This window comes from Rutidosis leptorrhynchoides, chromosome 8 (genome assembly GCF_046630445.1).
Source record: "Rutidosis leptorrhynchoides isolate AG116_Rl617_1_P2 chromosome 8, CSIRO_AGI_Rlap_v1, whole genome shotgun sequence".
Classification (NCBI taxonomy): domain Eukaryota; kingdom Viridiplantae; phylum Streptophyta; class Magnoliopsida; order Asterales; family Asteraceae; genus Rutidosis; species Rutidosis leptorrhynchoides.
The window spans coordinates 333,386,751-333,413,140 of NC_092340.1; positions in this window are offsets into that span (position 1 = coordinate 333,386,751).

A 26,390-nucleotide genomic window follows, 5' to 3' on the forward strand; every position below is an offset into this window, starting at 1 on the left:
ATAACATCATTCGATTCATACATATAAAGCTATCTTATTCGAAGGTTTAAACTTGTAATCACTAGAACATAGTTTAGTTAATTCTAAACTTGTTCGCAAACAAAAGTTAATCCTTCTAACTTGACTTTTAAAATCAACTTAACACATGTTCTATATCTATATGATATGCTAACTTAATGATTTAAAACCTGGAAACACGAAAAACACCGTAAAACCAGATTTACGCCGTCGTAGTAACACCGCGGGCTGTTTTGGGTTAGTTAATTAAAAACTATGATAAACTTTGATTTAAAAGTTGTTATTCAGAGAAAATGATTTTTATTATGAACATAAAACTATATCCAAAAATTATGGTTAAACTCAAAGTGAAAGTATGTTTTCTAAAATGGTCATCTAGACGTCGTTCTTTCGACTGAAATGACTACCTTTACAAAAACGACTTGTAACTTATTCTTCCGACTATAAACCTATACTTTTTCTGTTTAGATTCATAAAATAGAGTTCAATATGAAACCATAGCAATTTGATTCACTCAAAACGGATTTAAAATGAAGAAGTTATGGGTAAAACAAGATTGGATAATTTTTCTCATTTTAGCTACGTGAAAATTGGTAACAAATCTATTCCAACCATAACTTAATCAACTTGTATTGTATATTATGTAATCTTGAGATACCATAGACACGTATACAATGTTTCGACCTATCATGTCGACACATCTATATATATTTCGGAACAACCATAGACACTCTATATGTGAATGTTGGAGTTAGCTATACAGGGTTGAGGTTGATTCCAAAATATATATAGTTTGAGTTGTGATCAATACTGAGATACGTATACACTGGGTCGTGGATTGATTCAAGATAATATTTATCGATTTATTTCTATACATCTAACTGTGGACAACTAGTTGTAAGTTACTAACGAGGACAGCTGACTTAATAAACTTAAAACATCAAAATATATCAAAAGTGTTGTAAATATATTTTGAACATACTTTGATATATATGTATATATTGTTATAGGTTCGTGAATCAACCAGTGGCCAAGTCTTACTTCCCGACGAAGTAAAAATCTGTGAAGGTGAGTTATAGTCCCACTTTTAAAATCTAATATTTTTGGGATGAGAATACATGCAGGTTTTATAAATGATTTACAAAATAGACACAAGTACGTGAAACTACATTCTATGGTTGAATTATCGAAATTGAATATGCCCCTTTTTATTAAGTCTGGTAATCTAAGAATTAGGGAACAGACACCCTAATTGACGCGAATCCTAAAGATAGATCTATTGGGCCTAACAAACCCCATCCAAAGTACCGGATGCTTTAGTACTTCGAAATTTATATCATATCCGAAGGGTGTCCCGGAATGATGGGGATATTCTTATATATGCATCTTGTTAATGTCGGTTACCAGGTGTTCACCATATGAATGATTTTTATCTCTATGTATGGGATGTGTATTGAAATATGAAATCTTGTGGTCTATTGTTACGATTTGATATATATAGGTTAAACCTATAACTCACCAACATTTTTGTTGACGTTTTAAGCATGTTTATTCTCGAGTGATTATTAAGAGCTTCCGCTGTCGCATACTTAAATAAGGACGAGATTTGGAGTCCATGGTTGTATGATATTGTGTAAAAACTGCATTCAAGAAACTTATTTTGTTGTAACATATTTGTATTGTAAACCATTATGTAATGGTCGTGTGTAAACAGGATATTTTAGATTATCATTATTTGATAATCTACGTAAAAGCTTTTTAAACCTTTATTGATGAAATAAAGGTTATGGTTTGTTTTAAAATGAATGCAGTCTTTGAAAAACGTCTCATATAGAGGTCAAAACCTCGCAACGAAATCAATTAATATGGAACGTTTTTAATCAATAAGAACGGGACATTTCAGTTGGTATCAGAGCATTGGTCTTAGAGAACTAGAATTTTGCATTAGTGTGTCTTATCGAGTTTGTTAGGATGCATTAGTGAGTCTGGACTTCGACCGTGTTTACTTGAAAAATGATTGCTTAACAAATTTTGTTGGAAACTATATATTTTTAACATGTGAATATTATGTGATATATTAATCTCTTAACGCGTTTGATATTATGTGATAGATGTCTACCTCTAGAACAAGTCCCATTGACTCACCTAATAATAATGTAGAGTCAAATGTAAATTGGAATGATTCGTGGACTGATTCACAAATTCCCGAAGAGGAACCGGAAGAAGAGTCGGAACCGGAAGAAGAATCAGAACCGGAAGAGGAGGAACCGGATGAAGAAATAGAACCGGTGGGGGAAATAATAAAACGGTTAAGTAAAAGAAAATCCTCAACCAACCGACCAAGGTTAATTATGGTCAATGGTGTTTCCGCCAAGGAAGCAAAATATTGGGAGGATTACCAATTCTCCGATGAATCGGATTCCGACGAGAATTCCGATGATGTTATAGAAATTACCCCAACTGAATTTAAAAAGGCAAAAGAAAATAATAAGGGAAAGGGCATAAAAATAGAGAAATCTAATTCCAACCCCGATGAACTTTATATGTATCGTCAACCCCCGAAGTCCTTAAGTTGTAACAATGACCCGGGAACCTCTAAACCACCCGGTTTTTCTAAACCAATGTGGATAACGACGGCTCGTATTAGGGGAACATCATATATCCCTAGAAACTTGGCAAAACGAACCAAAACCGAAGAAGAAGAAACGAGCGAGTCGGAATAGGATAGTTGTATTCGTGTGGTGTAATATATGTAATATAGTGTGCTTATGCTTTATGATATATGTAAAAATTGCTTGTATTAATAAGTATTTTTTTATGAATCTAACTCTTGTCTATTTTACAGTTTAAAAACACAAAATGGATAGATAACCCAATATTTTAAGAGACCTACCCGGAGACATGATTGATGAAATCTTGTCTAGAGTCGGTCAGAATTCCTCGGCACAACTATTTAAGGCGAGATCAGTTTGTAAGACATTCGAAGAACGTTCCAAGAATGTCTTGGTTTATAAGAGACTTTCGTTTGAAAGATGGGGGATATCACATTGGGAAACCCATAAGTTACGATGTGTTTACTTTGACGCATATATTGCTGGGAACCCAAATGCTATTTTACGCAATGGGTTAAGAAATTATTTTGACTCAATATATCCGAATATTGGACTACGTGATTTAGAAAAAGCGGCTAACATGCAACATAAAGAAGCATGTTATGCTTACGGATTAGTAATGTTCGCTTCTCACCAAAGTGAGAACAAGAACATCGGGCTACAACTATTAAACAAAACGTTTCCACAAGTGACGGAGTCGGTAATTAGGGTAAGAAATGAGGTTTTTAGATTGTTACGAGACTGTTGGACATTACGTAACCCTCGTCCCTTTGACGACGTTACAACACGCTGTCTTATCAATGGCCATAACGGTTATGTTCCACAAGACCAAGGATGGGAAGTAGTCCTAGTAAAACCAGAATGCATGACTTGTTTCTGGACGTATGATTTACGTGTCTTTATTGCCTTTGCTGAACGACTTGTGTACTAGCTAGAATTATCTTCACAACCATCTTGTATCAAATTTATTGTGTGCTATATTTCATGCTATATGTAAAATAAGCGGTATTGTAAGTTGTAAAATATTGTGTAAAAGTTTGAACGCGAAATATTATTATAATCAGTTTTTCATATAGAATTGTAGTAGTTGAATTGTATATTAGCTACTAAGTATGAACTTAACGGGTAGGTACTACCCGAATTTAAACTTATAAAACGCTAATATGAAGAAAAAGCTTTTATAAATGAGTTCATATTATGCTACGAAATACTATTAACTACTCTTAATATTCTGTATGATTAACTTGTTCCATTTGACTATTTTGAAGGAAATGGCACCGACTACTCGACACACCGTGAATATGAATGAAGAGGAATTCCGTACTTTTCTAGCTTCAAACATAGCCATAGTACAGGCTGCGCTACATACCAACAATAACCTTGTATCTAGTAGTACAGGAAATCGTGTAGGATGCACCTACAAAGAATTCACTGCCTGCAAACCTTTGGAATTTGATGGAACTGAAGGACCGATCGGATTGAAACGGTGGACCGAGAAGGTCGAATCGGTGTTTGCCATAAGTAAGTGTACTGAAGAGGACAAAGTGAAGTACGCTACGCATACCTTCACAGGTTCTGCGTTAACATGGTGGAATACCTATCTAGAGCAAGTGGGACAAGACGATGCGTACGCACTACCGTGGTCGGCATTCAAGCACTTGATGAACGAGAAGTACCGTCCCAGAACCGAGGTCAATAAGCTCAAGACAGAACTTAGAGGGTTACGAACCCAAGGATTTGATATTACCACGTACGAAAGACGATTCACAGAATTGTGCCTATTGTGTCCGGGAGCATTCGAAGATGAGGAAGATAAGATCGACGCATTTGTGAAAGGATTACCGGAAAGAATCCAAGAAGATATAAGTTCACACGAGCCCGCCTCCATACAACAGGCATGTAGAATGGCTCACAAACTAGTGAACCAGATTAAAGAAAGAATTAAAGAACAGACTGCTGAAGAGGCCAATGTGAAGCAAGTCAAAAGAAAGTGGGAGGAAAACGGTGATAAGAATCACCAATACAACAACAACAACAATTACAACAATAATCGCAACAATTATCCCAACAATCGCAACATCAATCGCAACAACAACAAACGGCCCAACAACAACAACAACAACTACAATCATCCCAACAACAATAATAACCGCAACAACAACAATCAGAAGCAGCTATGCCAAAGGTGTGAAAAGTATCACTCGGGGTTCTGCACCAAATTTTGCAACAAGTGTAAAAGAAACGGTCATAGCGCGGCGAAGTGTGAGGTCTACGGACCAGGGGTTAATAGAACGAAAGGAACAAATGGTGTCGGAACGAGTAATGGCGGAGCAAGTAGTGTCGGAGCAAGTTATGCCAATGTAGTTTGTTATAAATGTTGAAAACCAGGCCACATTATTAGAAATTGCCCGAACCAGGAGAACACGAATGGACAAGGCCACGGAAGAGTTTTCAATATTAATGCGGCAGAGGCACAGGAAGACCCGGAGCTTGTTACGGGTACGTTTCTTATTGACAATAAATCTGCTTACGTTTTATTTGATTCGGGTGCGGATAGAAGCTATATGAGTAGAGATTTTTGTGCTAAATTAAGTTGTCCATTGACGCCTTTGGATAGTAAATTTTTACTCGAATTAGAAAATGGTAAATTAATTTCAGCAGATAATATATGTTGGAATCGAGAAATTAAACTGGTTAGCGAAATATTTAAGATTGACTTGATACCAGTAGAGTTAGGGAGTTTTGATGTGATAATCGGTATGGACTGGTTGAAAGAAGTGAAAGCAGAGATCGTTTGTTACAAAAATGCAATTCGCATTATACGAGAAAAAGGAAAACCCTTAATGGTGTACGGAGAAAAGGGCAATACGAAGCTACATCTTATTAGTAATTTGAAGGCACAAAAACTAATAAGAAAAGGTTGCTATGATGTTCTAGCACACGTCGAGAAAGTACAAACTGAAGAAAAGAGCATCAATGATGTTCCCATTGCAAAAGAATTTCCCGTTGTATTTCCGAAAGAATTACCGGGATTACCCCCACATCGATCCGTTGAATTTCAAATAGATCTTGTACCAGGAGCTGCACCAATAGCTCGTGCTCCTTACAGACTCGCACCCAGCGAGATGAAAGAACTGCAAAGCCAATTACAAGAACTTTTAGAGCGTGGTTTCATTCGACCAAGTACATCACCGTGGGGAGCTCCTGTTTTGTTTGTCAAGAAGAAAGATGGTATATTCAGGTTGTGTATCGACTACCGAGAGTTGAACAAACTTACCATCAAGAACCGCTACCCACTACCGAGAATCGACAACTTATTTGATCAACTACAAGGCTCGTCTGTTTATTCAAAGATTGACTTACGTTCCGGGTATCATCAAATGCGGGTGAAAGAAGATGATATTCCAAAGACTGCTTTCAGAACACGTTACGGTCATTACGAGTTTATGGTCATGCCGTTTGGTTTAACTAATGCACCAGCTGTGTTCATGGACCTTATGAACCGAGTGTGTGGACCATACCTTGACAAGTTTGTCATTGTTTTCATTGATGACATACTTATTTACTCAAAGAATGACCAAGAACACGGTGAACATTTGAGAAAGGTGTTAGAAGTATTGAGGAAGGAAGAATTGTACGCTAAGTTTTCAAAGTGTGCATTTTGGTTGGAAGAAGTTCAATTCCTCGGTCACATAGTGAACAAAGAAGGTATTAAGGTGGATCCGGCAAAGATAGAAACTGTTGAAAAGTGGGAAACCCCGAAAACTCCGAAACACATACGCCAGTTTTTAGGACTAGCTGGTTACTACAGAAGGTTCATCCAAGACTTTTCCAGAATAGAAAAACCCTTGACTGCATTAACGCATAAAGGGAAGAAATTTGAATGGAAGGATGAACAAGAGAAAGCGTTTCAGTTATTGAAGAAAAAGCTAACTACGGCACCTATATTGTCATTGCCTGAAGGGAATGATGATTTTGTGATTTATTGTGACGCATCAAAGCAAGGTCTCGGTTGTGTATTAATGCAACGAACGAAGGTGATTGCTTATGCCTCTAGACAATTGAAGATTCACGAGCAAAATTATACGACGCATGGAATTAGGCGCGGTTGTTTTTGCATTAAAGACTTGGAGGCACTACTTATATGGGGTCAAAAGTATTATATATACCGACCACAAAGGTCTTCAACACATATTTAATCAGAAACAACTGAATATGAGGCAGCGTAGGTGGATTGAATTATTGAATGATTACGACTTTGAGATTCGTTACCACCCGGGGAAGGCAAATGTGGTAGCCGATGCCTTGAGCAGGAAGGACAGAGAACCCATTCGAGTAAAATCTATGAATATAATGATTCATAATAACCTTACTACTCAAATAAAGGAGGCGCAACAAGGAGTTTTAAAAGAGGGAAATTTAAAGGATGAAATACCCAAAGGATCGGAGAAGCATCTTAATATTCGGGAAGACGGAACCCGGTATAGGGCTGAAAGGATTTGGGTACCAAAATTTGGAGATACGAGAGAAATGGTACTTAGAGAAGCTCATAAAACCAGATACTCAATACATCCTGGAACGGGGAAGATGTACAAGGATCTCAAGAAACATTTTTGGTGGCCGGGTATGAAAGCTGATGTTGATAAATACGTAGGAGAATGTTTGACGTGTTCTAAGGTCAAAGCTGAGCATCAGAAACCATCAGGTCTACTTCAACAACCTGAAATCCCGGAATGGAAATGGGAAAACATTACCATGGATTTCATCACTAAATTGCCAAGGACTGCAAGTGGTTTTGATACTATTTGGGTAATAGTTGATCGTCTCACCAAATCACCACACTTCCTACCAATAAGAGAAGATGACAAGATGGAGAAGTTAGCACGACTGTATTTGAAGGAAGTCATCTCCAGACATGGAATACCAATCTCTATTATCTCTGATAGGGATGGCAGATTTATTTCAAGATTCTGGCAGACATTACAGCAAGCATTAGGAACTCGTCTAGACATGAGTACTGCCTATCATCCACAAACTGATGGGCAGAGCGAAAGGACGATACAAACGCTTGAAGACATGCTACGAGCATGTGTTATTGATTTCAGAAACAGTTGGGATCGACATCTACCATTAGCAGAATTTTCCTACAACAACAGCTACCATTCAAGCATTGAGATGGCGCCGTTTGAAGCACTTTATGGTAGAAAGTGCAGGTCTCCTATTTGTTGGAGTGAAGTGGGGGATAGACAGATTACGGGTCCGGAGATTATACAAGAAACTACCGAGAAGATCATCCAAATTCAACAACGGTTGAAAACCGCCCAAAGTCGACAAAAGAGCTACGCTGACATTAAAAGAAAAGATATAGAATTTGAAATTGGAGAGATGGTCATGCTTAAAGTTGCACCTTGTAAAGGCGTTGTTCGATTTGGTAAACGAGGGAAATTAAATCCAAGGTATATTGGACCATTCAAGATTATTGATCGTGTCGGACCAGTAGCTTACCGACTTGAGTTACCTCAATAACTCGCGGCTGTACATAACACTTTCCACGTCTCGAATTTGAAGAAATGTTTTGCTAAAGAAGATCTCACTATTCCGTTAGATGAAATCCAAATCAACGAAAAACTCCAATTCATCGAAGAACCCGTTGAAATAATGGATCGTGAGGTTAAAAGACTTAAGCAAAACAAGATACCAATTGTTAAGGTTCGATGGAATGCTCGTAGAGGACCCGAGTTCACCTGGGAGCGTGAAGATCAGATGAAGAAGAAATACCCGCATCTATTTCCAGAAGATTCGTCAACACCTTCAACAACTTAAAATTTCGGGACGAAATTTATTTAACGGGAAGGTACTGTAGTGACCCGAACTTTTCCATGTTTATATATATTAATTGAGATTGATATTTACATGATTAAATGTTTCCAACATGTTAAGCAATCAAACTTGTTAAGACTTGATTAATTGAAATAGGTTTCATATAGACAATTGACCACCCAAGTTGACCGGTGATTCACGAACGTTAAAACTTGTAAAAACTATACGATGACATATATATGGTTATATATATAGTTAACATGATTTTATTATAAGTATGTATCTCATTAGGTATTTTAACAATGAGTTATATACATAAAAATGAGACTATTAATTTAAGAAACTCGAAAACGATATATATAACGATTATCGTTATAACAACGTCTTACTAGGTACATATGAATCATATTAAGATATTGATACACTTGGTTAATTATGTTAAATGATAAGTAAATATATTATTAAGTGTATTAACAATGAAATACATATGTAAAAATAATACTACTAACTTAATGATTTCGAAACGAGACATATATGTAACGATTATCGTTGTAACGACATTTAATGTATATATATCATATTAAGAGATATTTATACATCATAATATCATGATAATATAATAATTTAAAATCTCATTTGATATTATAAACATTGGGTTAATAACACTTAACAAGATCGTTAACCTAAAGGTTTCAAAACAACATTTACATGTAACGACTAACGATGACTTAACGACTCAGTTAAAATGTATATACATGTAGTGTTTTAATATGTATTTATACACTTTTGAAAGACTTCAATACACTTATCAAAATACTTCTACTTAACAAAAATGCTTACAATTACATCCTCGTTCAGTTTCATCAACAATTCTACTCGTATGCACCCGTATTCGTACTCGTACAATACACAGCTTTTAGATGTATGTACTATTGGTATATACACTCCAATGATAGCTCTTAGCAGCCCATGTGAGTCACCTAACACATGTTGGAACCATCATTTGGCAACTAGCATGAAATATCTCATAAAATTACAAAAATATGAGTAATCATTCATGACTTATTTACATGAAAACAAAATTACATATCCTTTATATCTAATCCATACACCAACGACCAAAAACACCTACAAACACTTTCATTCTTCAATTTTCTTCATCTAATTGATCTCTCTCAAGTTCTATCTTCAAGTTCTAAGTGTTCTTCATAAATTCTACAAGTTCTAGTTAGATAAAATCAAGAATACTTTCAAGTTTGCTAGCTCACTTCCAATCTTGTAAGGTGATCATTCAACCTCAAGAAATCTTTGTTTCTTACAGTAGGTTATCATTCTAATACAAGGTAATAATCATATTCAAACTTTGGTTCAATTTCTATAACTATAACAATCTTATTTCAAGTGATGATCTTACTTGAATTTGTTTTCGTGTCATGATTCTGCTTCAAGAACTTCGAGCCATCCAAGGATCCGTTGAAGCAAGATCCATTTTTCTCTTTTCCAGTAGGTTTATCCAAGGAACTTAAGGTAGTAATGATGTTCATAACATCATTCGATTCATACATATAAAGCTATCTTATTCGAAGGTTTAAACTTGTAATCACTAGAACATAGTTTAGTTAATTCTAAACTTGTTCGCAAACAAAAGTTAATCCTTCTAACTTGACTTTTAAAATCAACTTAACACATTTTCTATATCTATATGATATGCTAACTTAATGATTTAAAACCTGGAAACACGAAAAACACCGTAAATCTAGATTTACGCCGTCGTAGTAACACCGCGGGCTGTTTTGGGTTAGTTAATTAAAAACTACGATAAACTTTGATTTAAAAGTTGTTATTCTGAGAAAATGATTTTTATTATGAACATAAAACTATATCCAAAAATTATGGTTAAACTCAAAGTGAAAGTATGTTTTCTAAAATGGTCATCTAGACGTCGTTCTTTCGACTGAAATGACTACCTTTACAAAAACGACTTGTAACTTATTCTTCCGACTATAAACCTATACTTTTTCTGTTTAGATTCATAAAATAGAGTTCAATATGAAACCATAGCAATTTGATTCACTCAAAACGGATTTAAAATGAAGAAGTTATGGGTAAAACAAGATTGGATAATTTTTCTCATTTTAGCTACGTGAAAATTGGTAACAAATCTATTCCAACCATAACTTAATCAACTTGTATTGTATATTATGTAATCTTGAGATACCATAGACACGTATACAATGTTTCGACCTATCATGTCGACACATCTATATATATTTCGGAACAACCATAGACACTCTATATGTGAATGTTGGAGTTAGCTATACAGGGTTGAGGTTGATTCCAAAATATATATAGTTTGAGTTGTGATCAATACTGAGATACGTATACACTGGGTCATGGATTGATTCAAGATAATATTTATCGATTTATTTCTATACATCTAACTGTGGACAACTAGTTGTAGGTTACTAACGAGGACAGCTGACTTAATAAACTTAAAACATCAAAATATATTAAAAGTGTTGTAAATATATTTTGAACATACTTTGATATATTTGTATATATTGTTATAGGTTCGTGAATCAACCAGTGGCCAAGTCTTACTTCTCGACGAAGTAAAAATCTGTGAAGGTGAGTTATAGTCCCAGTTTTAAAATCTAATATTTTTGGGATGAGAATACATGCAGGTTTTATAAATGATTTACAAAATAGACACAAGTACGTGAAACTACATTCTATGATTGAATTATCGAAATCGAATATGCCCCTTTTTATTAAGTCTGGTAATCTAAGAATTAGGGAACAGACACCCTAATTGACGTGAATCCTAAAGATAGATCTATTGGGCCTAACAAACCCCATCCAAAGTACCGAATGCTTTAGTACTTCGAAATTTATATCATATCCGAAGGGTGTCCCGGAATGATGGGGATATTCTTATATATGCATCTTGTTAATGTCGGTTACCAGGTGTTCACCATATGAATGATTTTTATCTCTATGTATGGGATGTGTATTGAAATATGAAATCTTGTGGTCTATTGTTACGATTTGATATATATAGGTTAAACCTATAACTCACCAACATTTTTGTTGACGTTTTAAGCATGTTTATTCTCAGGTGATTATTAAGAGCTTCCGCTGTCGCATACTTAAATAAGGACGAGATTTGGAGTCCATGCTTGTATGATATTGTGTAAAAACTGCATTCAAGAAACTTATTTTGTTGTAACATATTTGTATTGTAAACCATTATGTAATGGTCGTGTGTAAACATGATATTTTAGATTATCATTATTTGATAATCTACGTAAAAGCTTTTTAAACTTTTATTGATGAAATAAAGGTTATGGTTTGTTTTAAAATGAATGCAGTCTTTGAAAAACGTCTCATATAGAGGTCAAAACCTCGCAACGAAATCAATTAATATGGAACGTTTTTAATCAATAAGAACGGGACATTTCATCCTCATGCAACAAACAAAAGGTTATTGCTTACGCTTCTCGACAGTTGAAAACTCATGAACGGAATTATACGACACATGATTTGGAGTTATTAGCGGTTGTTTTTGCATTAAAAATGTGGAGACACTACTTATATGGTGTCAAATGTATAGTGTACACCGATCACAAGAGTCTTCAACACATATTCGATCAGAAACAATTGAATATGAGGCAAAGACAGTGGGTTGAGCTAATAAACGACTATGATTATGAAATTCGTTATCATCTCGGGAAAGCAAATGTAGTAGCTGACGCTCTAAGCAGTTGAGAAAGAGAGTCGATTCGAGTACGAGCAATGAATATAAAAATTCGTACGAATCTCACTACACAAATAAAGGAGGCTCAACGAGAAGCTCTTACTGAAGAAAACATTGGAAATGAGATGCTCAAGGGTTTAGACAAGAAACTTGATATACGAGAAGACGGAACTCGATATTTAAATGGACGCATTTGGGTACCAAGGTTTAAAGGGTTAAGAAAATTGGTTTTGGATGATGTGCATAAGACGAGATATTCAATACATCCTGGAGCTGGAAAGATGTATCAAGATCTTAAGGCACATTTTTGGTGGCCTAATTTAAAAGCGGATATTGCAACATATATAGGGGAGTGCTTAACTTGCTCTAAAGTTTAGGCGGGACAACAGAAACCATTAGGGTTGCTTCAATAACCAGAAATCCCAGAATGGAAATGGGAATGTATTACCATGGATTTCATCACGAAGCTACCAAAGACTGCATGGGGTTACGACACCATTTGGGTAATTGTCGATCGTCTCACCAAATCTGCACATTTCCTACCTATACAATTATACATGAAGGAAGTAGTTTCAAGACATGGAGTATCTATCTCCATTATATCCGATCGGGACAGTAGGTTTACGTCAAGGTTTTGGCAATCACTACATGAAGCTCTAGGGACTCATCTGGATATGAGCACTGCATATCATCCTCAAACTGATGGGCAACGTGAAAGGACCATTCAGACTTTTGAAGACATGCTTAGAGCATGTGTGATCGATTTCGGAAATGGATGGGATAAATATTTACCATTGGCAGAATTCTCGTATAACAATAGTTATCATATGAGTATTAATGCTGCACCATTTGAAGCACTTTATGAAAGAAAGTGTAGATCCCCTATCTATTGGAACGAAGTAGGTGACAGACAACTGACTGGTCCTGAGATCATACAGGAGACTACTGAAAAGATTGTGCAAATCAAGGAGAGATTGAGAACCACTCAAAGTAGACAAAAGAGCTACGCTGATGTTCGAAGAAAGCCATTGGAATTTCAGGTTAGCAACATGGTTATGTTAAAGGTGTTACCTTGAAAAGGTGTGATACGCTTTGGCAAGAGGGGTAAACTTTACCCAAGGTACGTAGGGGGATTTAAAATCATCGAACGCATTGGACCGGTGACCTATCGACTTGAGTTACCTCAAAAACTTGTCAGGGTACATAACACCTTTCATGTTTCAAACTTGAAGAAATTCCTTGCAAACGAAGACCTTACTATTCCGCTCGAAGTAGTCCAAATTGATGAAAAGTTACATTTTATCGAAGAACCCGTCGAAATTATGGACCGGGAAGTCAAGCAACTCAAGCAAAGCAACATACCGATTGTTAGAGTCCGTTGGAATGCTCAGAGAGGACCCGAGTTCACTTGGGAACGAGAAGATCATATGAAGCAGAAGTACCCACATTGTACCCACATCTGTTTACTGATATCATACGTTGAATAGGTACTACTCTAAATTTCGGGACGAAATTTCTTTAACGGGTAGGTACTGTGACGACCCGGATTTTTCTGACTACTTGATTATACTATTTACATGATTTAATAATTCTAACTTGATAAGCAATGAATTTTAATAAGTCTTGAACCTCTGAAAAGATATTTTTTTTACAAGCGATTGACCACCCATTTGTCCGACGATTCACTAACGTCATAACTTGTCTTAATTGTTTAATTGAGTATATATATGGATATATATACATATAACTTGAAAATATGATAATTAAATATCTCATTAAGTATATTATCAAAGTATTATATACACATTTTCATACTACTAATTTAAAGAGTTTTCGAACAATATATAGGTTACTATTTAAACATCGTAATTAATTCATGTTACAATATATTTACATACAATGTATTATGAGTATAAATATATCCTTAAAAGTATTGAATACACTTTATAATATACAAATACAGATAAAGGATAGCTATACTCGTATTTCCGTTCATTTTTCTCAAGATTCCTACTCGTATTTATACAATATATATACACGTATTATACGAAGCTTCTAGAAGTATTTACTATTGATATATACTAATAAAAATCATTATTAGTGGAGTATTATATCATTCATGACATAATCAATTTAACTTATACTAGATATTAGTCAAAAAAAGATAACATAAAGTATTTGCTATTCGTATATACCAATAGTAATTTGCATGATTGATGTATTATATCATGCATGACATCATAAATCTTATTATTGTAGTGACCCGAACTTTTCCATGTTTATATATATATATATATATTAAATGAAATTGTTATTTACATGATTAAGTATTTCCAACATGTTAAGCAATCAAACTTGTTAAGACTTGATTAATTGAAATAGGTTTCATATAGACATTTGACCACCCAAGTTGACCGGTGATTCACGAACGTTAAAACTTGTAAAAACTATATGATGACATATATATGATTATATATATAGTTAACATGATATTATGATAAGTAAGTATCTCATTAGATATTTTAACTATGAGTTATATACATAAAATTGAGTTTATTGAATTAAGAAACTAGAAACGATATATATAACGATTATCGTTATAACAACTTCTTACTAAATACATATGAATCATATTAAGATATTGATACTCTATGTTTAATCATGATAAATGATAATTAAACATGTCATTAAGTGTATTAACAATGAACTACATATGTAAAAACAAGACTACTAACTTAATAATTTCGAAACGAGACATATATGTAACGATTATCGTTGTATCGACATTTAAATGTATATATATCATATTAAGATATATTAATATATCATAATATCATGATAATATAATAATTTAACATCTCATTAGATATAATAAACATTGGATTAACAACATTTAACAAGATCGTTAACTTAAAGGTTTCAAATCAACATTTACATGTAACGACTAACGATGACTTAACGACTCAGTTAAAATGTATATACATGTAGTATTTTAATATGTATTCATAAACTTTTGAAAGACTTCAAGACACTTATCAAAATACTTCTACTTAACAAAAATGCTTACAATTACATCCTCGTTCAGTTTCATCAACAATTCTACTTGTATGCACCCGTATTCGTACTCGTACAATACACAGCTTTTAGATGTATGTACTATTAATATATACACTCCAATGATTAGCTCTTAGCAGCCCATGTGAGTCATTTAACACATGTGGGAACCATCATTTGGCAACTAGCATGAAATATCTCATAAAATTATAAAAATATGAGTAATCATTCATGACTTATTTACATGTAAACAAAATTACACATCCTTTATATCTAATCCATATACCAATGACCAAAAAACACCTACAAACACTTTAATTCTTCAATTATCTTCATCTAATTTGTAACGACCCGGAAATTTCCGACCAAATTTAAACCTTAAACTTTATATGTTTCCGACACGATAAGCAAAATCTGTAATGTAAAGTCTAGAAAGTTTGAAACCTATATTCGGATAATTAGTTACCCTTTGACCGTCTCCGACGATTTACGAACAAATATTTGTAAATTGTTATGTGTATATATAAATATAAATATATATATATATATATATATATATATATATATATATATATATATATATATATATATATATATATATATATATATATATATATATATTTGTATAACAAATATAATTAAATCGTTTGTATAAAATTATTGTGTTAAATAAATATTAATGTTAATGTTAATATCATCAATATGAATATTATCATTTTAACATAATATATGGATATAAAAATTTGATACATTTAATTTGTCGTATTAATATTATTATTATTTATTATTAATATTGTAATTATAAATATGATTTTAGTATTATCAATAGTATTATTAATATTTCTATTATTATTAGTACTTGTATTTTTGTTAAAATTTAATAAAATTCTTAAGGTCACTAATAGATCTATATTATTAAGTAAAAATATAAAATTTAATATGATATATATATCTAAAATGTAAATGTATATACAGATATATGTATATATATAATTATATAGTTACAGTTATATAATTATTATAAATGTAAATCACATGTGCAATAATTATATCAATTATCAGAGTCCTTTTTATCTTGTCTGCTATTTCCTTTTTCTCTCCCCAAAACCCGTGAACCATTCCCATAATCATCGGCCTACAAACAAGTTGAGAAGATTTTTATTTCAGAGTAAATCTTCTATCTGTAATTAACACCTTGTACTGCTTTTAATTTATGATAAAACAGAAAAATCAGAAAGGAATTCGGTACCCTCTGTTTCGCCATATTATTAACTCAAGGATTCAAAACTCTGTTCTTTACTCAAAATCTATTAATGCGAAATTATCAGGAATCATTTAGTGAAACTCTATGTTAAGTTCAATCTTTAATTCATTATATTGATTGTTAATTTTGAGTCAGAGTTTATTTAAAAAAATAAATAAATCGTGTTCATCGATTGAATTCGAGCAAACTGTTATGATTTAGACTCAATTGGTGTTTTCAAAAGCTTCTGGGAGAGATTATCGAATAAGTTCATGTTATAATTCGCATCTGAAACATTCTAAAAACTCAAAGTTAAATTCAAGTTTATAAACGAGTTGTAATGTCTGCTACAGAAATTTTCTTTATTATTTCTCTGTTTTAATCAATTCCAGTTACTTGGTAAATGTTTCTATAACTAGTTTAATCATAAAAAGTATTGTGGGAAAAGTTATTAACTGGTTTGGATTCCTGGTCGCCTGGTTAGTAATTTTGGGGGAGAAGATGAAATAAACAGAAGGGGTTTACGGGTTAAAAACATTGGTGATGGCACTAAAACAGATAAACAAACGCAGCCAAACGGTTTAGAAGGGTGTCGTGTATGAGAGAGGTCACGGGTTCGAGTCTTGCAAAGCCCTATTCTTTTTAGAACTAAATTATAAGGTAGTTATCTTATTATTTTTATTATTATTATCATTTCCTTATTATTAATTTCAATAAAAATTAACATTTATATTACTTTATAACTATTAGTAATATTATTATTATTATTATTATTATTATATTATTATTAATAACATTTGTATTATTATTATTGTTATTATTATTACTAGAAGTTCATTATTAGAGGTACCATTTAAATATTAATACTATTAACATGATTACTAAAATATTTATTAAAAACTATTTTTTATTACAATCATTATTATTGTTATTGATATTAAAATTTTTAGTACTATCATTATATATATTCTAAATATTATTATAACTATTATCTTGTAAACAAAAGATTATCTGTATAAAAAAAATATATTATTACTATTATTCTACTAACTGTTATTAATTACAATAATATAACTCAATATCTATATATATAACATAACATTTGAAATAATAAATATATTACTAAAATAAAATAGGTAATACAGTATATACTTAATATATACGCAACTGTTGTTCGGTTGTGATTACATGTTTTAACATATAAACAAATGATATAGGTTCGTGAATCTGAGGCCAACCTTATATGTGATCAATGATGCTATATGTATTTTTACTACAAAATACATTAGGTGAGTATATAGATCCCTTTTAAACTCTAAATATTTTTGGGCTGAGAATACATGCGCTGTTTTTATAAATGATTTACGTTATGGACACAAGTGATCAAAAATATATTCTACGTTGAGTTGTACCACTGGCATACTTCCCTGTAGCTTGGTAACTATTATTTACAACGGTATTGTAAACGCGAATCCTGTTGATAGATCTATCGGGCCTGACAACCCCAACCGGACTGGACGACCAGTATTCAACGGTTGCACAGTACTTCGTTTCGTGACTACACTTGGTACAGTGTAGTAAGATTTCATATTAAAGGGAATATGCGACGTGATTAATTGTTAAGTATGGTTACCAAGTGCTCAACCACTTAGAATTTTTTTTTTATTAAAATGTTTACATATGAAATCTTGTGGTCTATATTTATATTGCTGCCGGCATTAAACCTATATCTCACCAACGTTATGTTGACTTTTAAAAACATGTTATTCTCAGGTACGAATTAGGTCTTCCGCTGTGCATTTGCTCGTGTTAAGAACATTACTTGGAGTCGATCATCGCAATGGAACCAACTGTTGAAGATTCCGTCCGGGAGGATTAGTTCGGGTTTCTACAGTTGGTATCAGAGCGTTGGTCTTAGTGAACCAGGTCTTGCATTAGTGTGTCTGACTAGTAGTTGTTAGAATACATTAATGAGTCTGGACTTTGACCGTGTCTATATGTCAAAAGTTTTGCTTATCATATTTAGTCGGAAATCATCTGCTTATTATCCTTAGGAATTGCCTGCTTAGTATCCTTAAGTCTAGACACGTCATACTGCATTTAGTGCATCGATAGTGTATAGACAAAATTTATATCCTAGCGTATCTGTTGCTATAGACATTTCCTGTCGAATTTCAAATATTCTCCGCAAATCACGGGATTTTGAGTATTATAAATGCATATGTAAGTTATGTATTGAAGAATATCAAACCCAACTCCTATAATTTATCCCAAACCAAAAAAATTCATTCCTCGATTATACAAGATGAACTTCGCATCCAGTTCAAATTCCTCCGACTCCGACAGCTACGCTGATATGGATTTTCATTCGGGGTCCGAAGGCAGCGTCACTGGAATGGATCAACCAATTTCCCATCATCTATTCTGGATGAATTGGGGATGGGTTCGTAGTGTGCTAAATTATTGGAGACAAGAAGAAGGTGATCCCTTTCACCCACCGAATTGCCCTATTGACGACGAACCTGAGGCACTTACCGGCGAACCTGTTCGAGAAACCATTTTCTCTCTCATTTCTCGAGTATCTCGTCACGATTATATCCTATCCCATATTTCGGATCTTGTTCATTCGCTCACCCCAACCGCCAATCATCCTGGTGTACTAGCAGAAATTAACGAACTTCGCGCTCGTGTGACGACTTTGGAGAACACGGTGCGAAGGTTACAAACATCAGCAGCAGCACCAGCAGCATAATCTGTATCATCATCATCTGTACTTCAAGTATAATCTTCGTTCTATATATCGTTTTACATCGATTACCTTCGCTTTATGTAACGTTCTATCTCATATATTTTCGTTCGACATAGTGATTATGAAATCTCTAATATTTTAGAGATTATGTAATCCAGTATTAACGATAAATCAAATGAGTTTAATATCTTATCGACTCATTAAATCCATGATTACATTCGATGAAAATATATATGCTAGTATATTTTCATAAAGATTGTAATTAAAAATTCTTTCGTACAAACTGTTAATGATGAAAATATTTTAACGGGTGGGTAGTACCCGAGAAATATTCAGATTTCACATTAATAAGTTACACTGTACATTCTTCGAATCTGATTCAACGATCATTTACTATCCTACTTACAACTACCGATATACGTATCCGTTCACCACAGAATAACCATTTCTATTCAAATTTCATATTTGGATTTTGACCTATCAGAATCCAACAAGTGGCATAACGAAGAAAACATTGGACAAAAATAAAAAGTGTTAGAAACAAACGAATTAATTAAATGGGAATTGTGATAGGATTTCACGCTAACTGTTCCGGCTAACTGTTCCCAGCTAACTGATTAACATTTAATTTATCGCAATTTACATTCTCGCAATTTTATTTATCGTCATTTAATTTCTGTTATTTACTTTTACGCACTTTAAATAACGGGACACGTATGCAAGGTTTCGATTTATCATATCGACCCATCTATATATATATTTCGGAACAACCGTAGACACTCTATATGTGAAGGTGGGAGTTGGCTATACAGGGTCGGAGTTGATTCCAAAATATATATATACTTTGAGTTGTGATCGACACCGAGACCGGTACACGGGTCACGATACGTATTATTTAATTCGAATATTATATATTAAATTATATATGAATCATTGAACCATCGGACTATTGGACTGCTAACTTTGGACAATTAAAATGAATTAAATTAAAATATTGACTATAACATATGAAACTAAACAATTCTTCAAGTTTGCCACTTGATTCTATTTTAAACCTCATTCTTATTGTGACGATTACAATTCGCATTCACAACTTTTCATGATTCTTGAAAACACGTTGATTGAGAAGTTGGACCAGCCGCACCTCGTCTACGGAAGAAAGATTTATGCATACATTTATGCACCTGAAAAACTTTCAAAACCGAAATTATAATTAAAACGTAGCCGCGTCAAATTCCTTATCATCCATTAGCAAAAGCAACCCTACGAATCCTTTTCAAAGTAGTCAATTTTTGTCACAGCTCCACTTCGATTTTTTTTCATTAAGACTACTCCTACTATAACCTTGATATTTATATCTTGTCTTTTCGCCGCCGTTACCGGAGAATTTTTTTTTTATATATTTCACAAACACCATCAGCAGATGTACCAGCAACTCGTTATCTTTTTGGCGAAATTCGCAATCGGTATTTTGAAAATCTCGTAGAAATTCTCCCAGTTATACCGAAAACATTTATCCCTAAGAATTACATATTTCGAATGTGAAGTTTCTGAAAAACACCCTGGACTATGAAGTAGTTCTTGAAATACTGATAAAGCAGCAAAAACCGTAAACGACCTTAACAGTCAAAAGTTTACGATGAAGTAAAGTATGTTGGAAAAGCTCAGAAAAAGAGAAGGATTGAAATTGAAAAACGGATTGAGCAAAGTATGAAGGAAACCGTGAACAAATCATGAAAACTAAACTCGACTTCAAAGGATTCAAATGATTTAGTGCCTGCTGAAATCGTTAGTAAGAACCCTACTCTTTATTCTAAACCTTTTCGGATAATATTTTTCATCAACATTTTATCTTAGAGATTATAAGATATTTTCATATCTTCCGTTATGCATATTCTTCAAATTTCTGGAGATATTATTCCCATCTGAAATGATTTATCACTTCGTAACATCTGCGTTACAACATAAAAGAAACTGTGTTAGTTTCTAAATTCTGAAATCACAATATGAATATTTTGAAGTAGTGTTGGGAACTGATACATGAATTAGTATAATATAATGAAACTTGATCAACTTCATTATATTACAGTAAGTCATGTTGAATTTTTAATGGAATGTGATGATTCACAGTACCATCATCATGTGCCATGTTACACGGCTCTTACATTCTATCCAAATTTCAAACATGTTCAGAACATATTATCTTGATAGTTCTATCTTTCCAGGATATTTTGGTAATTTGACAAATCAAAATCGTGCCATTACCATTCCTTTCTAAGAGCATTAGCTATGTTCATTCCAAATTTCATACCTACGAATTCCGAATTATTGTTCGCTTGACTCAAGGACGGGAAGAAGAAACGAAAGGAGTAGTTTTATAGTGAAATATCCGACAAAGAAATTGAAACAGATTATCGCATTAAATCAAAGGAGATTCTGATTTCCAAAATCGCCGAAGAACCAAATCTTGTTACGTAAGATTTTCTTTAAATTCCGTGAATTCCGGAAATCAATCATAACTACATCATTGGTTAGAACGAGTATATTTTTACTCATATCACTCCTTTGCGATAACTTCATTTATATTCCTCGCGTAATCGAATCATTTTATCCACATTACTCAATGATGATAAAACTCCATTATTGGCTCATATTCGTCATGAAAATATTCTTATTATTATCCATGACATCTCGATCAAATTTCGGGGACGAAATTTCTTTAACAGGTGGGTACTGTAACGACCCGGAAATTTCCGACCAAATTTAAACCTTAAACTTTATATGTTTCCGACACGATAAGCAAAATCTGTAATGTAAAGTCTAGAAAGTTTGAAACCTATATTCGGATAATTAGTTACCCTTTGACCGTGTCCGACGATTTACGAACAAATATTTGTAAATTGTTATGTGTATATATAATATATATATATATATATATATATATATATATATATATATATATATATATATATATATATATATATATATATATAAATATATTTATATATATATATAAATATATTTGTATAACAAATATAATTAAATCGTTTGTATAAAATTATTGTGTTAAATAAATATTAATGTTAATGTTAATATCATCAATATGAATATTATCATTTTAACATAATATATGGATATAAAAATTTGATACATTTAATTTGTCGTATTAATATTATTATTATTTATTATTAATATTGTAATTATAAATATGATTTTAGTATTATCAATAGTATTATTAATATTTCTATTATTATTAGTACTTGTATTTTTGTTAAAATTTAATAAAATTCTTAAGGTCACTAATAGATCTATATTATTAAGTAAAAATATAAAATTTAATATGATATATATATCTAAAATGTAAATGTATATACAGATATATGTATATATATAATTATATAGTTACAGTTATATAATTATTATAAATGTAAATCACATGTGCAATAATTATATCAATTATCAGAGTCCTTTTTATCTTGTCTGCTATTTCCTTTTTCTCTCCCCAAAACCCGTGAACCATTCCCATAATCATCGGCCTACAAACAAGTTGAGAAGATTTTTATTTCAGAGTAAATCTTCTATCTGTAATTAACACCTTGTACTGCTTTTAATTTATGATAAAACAGAAAAATCAGAAAGGAATTCGGTACCCTCTGTTTCGCCATATTATTAACTCAAGGATTCAAAACTCTGTTCTTTACTCAAAATCTATTAATGCGAAATTATCATGAATCATTTAGTGAAACTCTATGTTAAGTTCAATCTTTAATTCATTATATTGATTGTTAATTTTGAGTCAGAGTTTATTTAAAAAAATAAATAAATCGTGTTCATCGATTGAATTCGAGCAAACTGTTATGATTTAGACTCAATTGGTGTTTTCAAAAGCTTCTGGGAGAGATTATCGAATAAGTTCATGTTATAATTCGCATCTGAAACATTCTAAAAACTCAAAGTTAAATTCAAGTTTATAAACGAGTTGTAATGTCTGCTACAGAAATTTTCTTTATTATTTCTCTGTTTTAATCAATTCCAGTTACTTGGTAAATGTTTCTATAACTAGTTAAATCATAAAAAGTATTGTGGGAAAAGTTATTAACTGGTTTGGATTCCTGGTCGCCTGGTTAGTAATTTTGGGGGAGAAGATGAAATAAACAGAAGGGGTTTACGGGTTAAAAACATTGGTGATGGCACTAAAACAGATAAACAAACGCAGCCAAACGGTTTAGAAGGGTGTCGTGTATGCGAGAGGTCACGGGTTCGAGTCTTGCAAAGCCCTATTCTTTTTAGAACTAAATTATAAGGTAGTTATCTTATTATTTTTATTATTATTATCATTTCCTTATTATTAATTTCAATAAAAATTAACATTTATATTACTTTATAACTATTAGTAATATTATTATTATTATTATTATTATTATATTATTATTAATAACATTTGTATTATTATTATTGTTATTATTATTACTAGAAGTTCATTATTAGAGGTACCATTTAAATATTAATACTATTAACATGATTACTAAAATATTTATTAAAAACTATTTTTTATTACAATCATTATTATTGTTATTGATATTAAAATTTTTAGTACTATCATTATATATATTCTAAATATTATTATAACTATTATCTTGTAAACAAAAGATTATCTGTATAAAAAAAATATATTATTACTATTATTCTATTAACTGTTATTAATTACAATAATATAACTCAATATCTATATATATAACATAACATTTGAAATAATAAATATATTACTAAAATAAAATAGGTAATACAGTATATACTTAATATATACGCAACTGTTGTTCGGTTGTGATTACATGTTTTAACATATAAACAAATGATATAGTTTCGTGAATCTGAGGCCAACCTTATATGTGATCAATGATGCTATATGTATTTTTACTACAAAATACATTAGGTGAGTATATAGATCCCTTTTAAACTCTAAATATTTTTGGGCTGAGAATACATGCGCTGTTTTTATAAATGATTTACGTTATGGACACAAGTGATCAAAAATATATTCTACGTTGAGTTGTACAACTGGCATACTTCCCTGTAGCTTGGTAACTATTATTTACAGCGGTATTATAAACGCGAATCCTGTTGATAGATCTATCGGGCCTGACAACCCCAACCGGACTAGACGACCAGTATTCAACGGTTGCACAGTACTTCGTTTCGTGACTACACTTGATACAGTGTAGTAAGATTTCATATTAAAGGTAATATGCGACGTGATTAATTGTTAAGTATGGTTACCAAGTGCTCAACCACTTAGAATTTTTTTTTTATTAAAATGTTTACATATGAAATCTTGTGGTCTATATTTATATTGCTGCCGGCATTAAACCTATATCTCACCAACGTTATGTTGACTTTTAAAAACATGTTATTCTCAGGTACGAATTAGGTCTTCCGCTGTGCATTTGCTCGTGTTAAGAACATTACTTGGAGTCGATCATCGCAATGGAACCAACTGTTGAAGATTCCGTCCGAGAGGATTAGTTCGGGTTTCTACATAATTGATCTCTCTCAAGTTCTATCTTCAAGTTCTAAGTGTTCTTCATAAATTCTACAAGTTCTAGTTTCATAAAATCAAGAATACTTCCAAGTTTGGTAGCTTACTTCCAATCTTGTAGAGTGATAATCCAACCTCAAGAAATCTTTCTTATTTACAGTAAGATATCTTTCTAATACAAGGTAATACTCATATTCAAACTTTGATTCAATTTCTATAACTATAACAACCTTATTTCGAGTGGAAATCTTACTTGAAGTTGTTTTCGTGTCATGATTCTACTTCAAGAACTTTCAAGCCATCCAAGATCCTTTGAAGCTAGATCCATTTGTCTCATTTCCAGTAGGTTTATCCACAAAACTTGAGGTAGTAATTGTGAAGACCCGTCCTAATCCATCCGGACGAAGTCCATATCGATTATAAACGATTCACAACAGTTGATTACATCGCGAGATACTTGACCTCTATATGATACATTTTACAAACATTGCATTCGTTTTTGAAAAGACAAACTTTCATTACATCGAAAGTTGACAGGCATGCATACCATTTCATAATATATCCAACTATAATTGACTTGATAATAATCTTGATGAACTCGACGACTCGAATGCAACGTCTTTTGAAATATGCCATGAATGACTCCAAGTAATATCTATAAAATGAGCAAATACACAGCGGAAGATTTCTTTCGTACCTGAGAATAAACATGCTTTAAAGTGTCAACCAAAAGGTTGGTGAGTTCATTAGTTTAACTTAAACAATCGTTTTCATCATTTTAATAGACCACAAGATTTCAGATTTCCATTTCTCATAAACATACGTCCCATGCATAGAGACAAAAATATCATTCATATGGATTGAACACCTGGTAACCGACATTAACAATATTCATATATAAGAATATCCCCATCATTCCGGGATCCTCCTTCGGACATGATATAAATTTCGAAGTACTAAAACATCCGGTACTTTGGATGGGGCTTGTTGGGCCCGATAGATATATCTTTAGGATTCGCGTCAATTAGGGTGTCTGTTCCCTAATTCTTAGATTACCAGACTTAATAAAAAGGGGCATATTCGACTTCGATAATCCAACCATAGAATGTAGTTTCACGTACTTGTGTCAATTTCGTAAAACAGTTATAAAAGTTGCGCATGTATTCTCAGCCCAAAAATATAAAGGGTAAAAAGGCAAATGAAACTCACGCATATAATTATTGTAAAACAGTTAATAAAATAATGCATGTATTCTCAGCCCAAAAATGTAAAGAGTAAAAAGGGCAAATGAAACTCACGATACTGTATTTTGTAGTAAAAATACATATGACGTCATTGAACAATGCAGGGTTGGCCTCGGATTCACGAACCTATATCAATTGTGTATATATTAATACGTATAATGTAAGTTACAAAATTTCATTTATTAATATGTATTATTTATATATTATAGTTTTGTAGAATTTATTCTAACCTTTATTTTAAAACGTATACTTATATTATATTTTAAGTTATATTTTATATATATATATCGATTTTATGTATATATATCTATAATGATTTACGTTTATATAAATAGTGACATTAATATATTTATATAC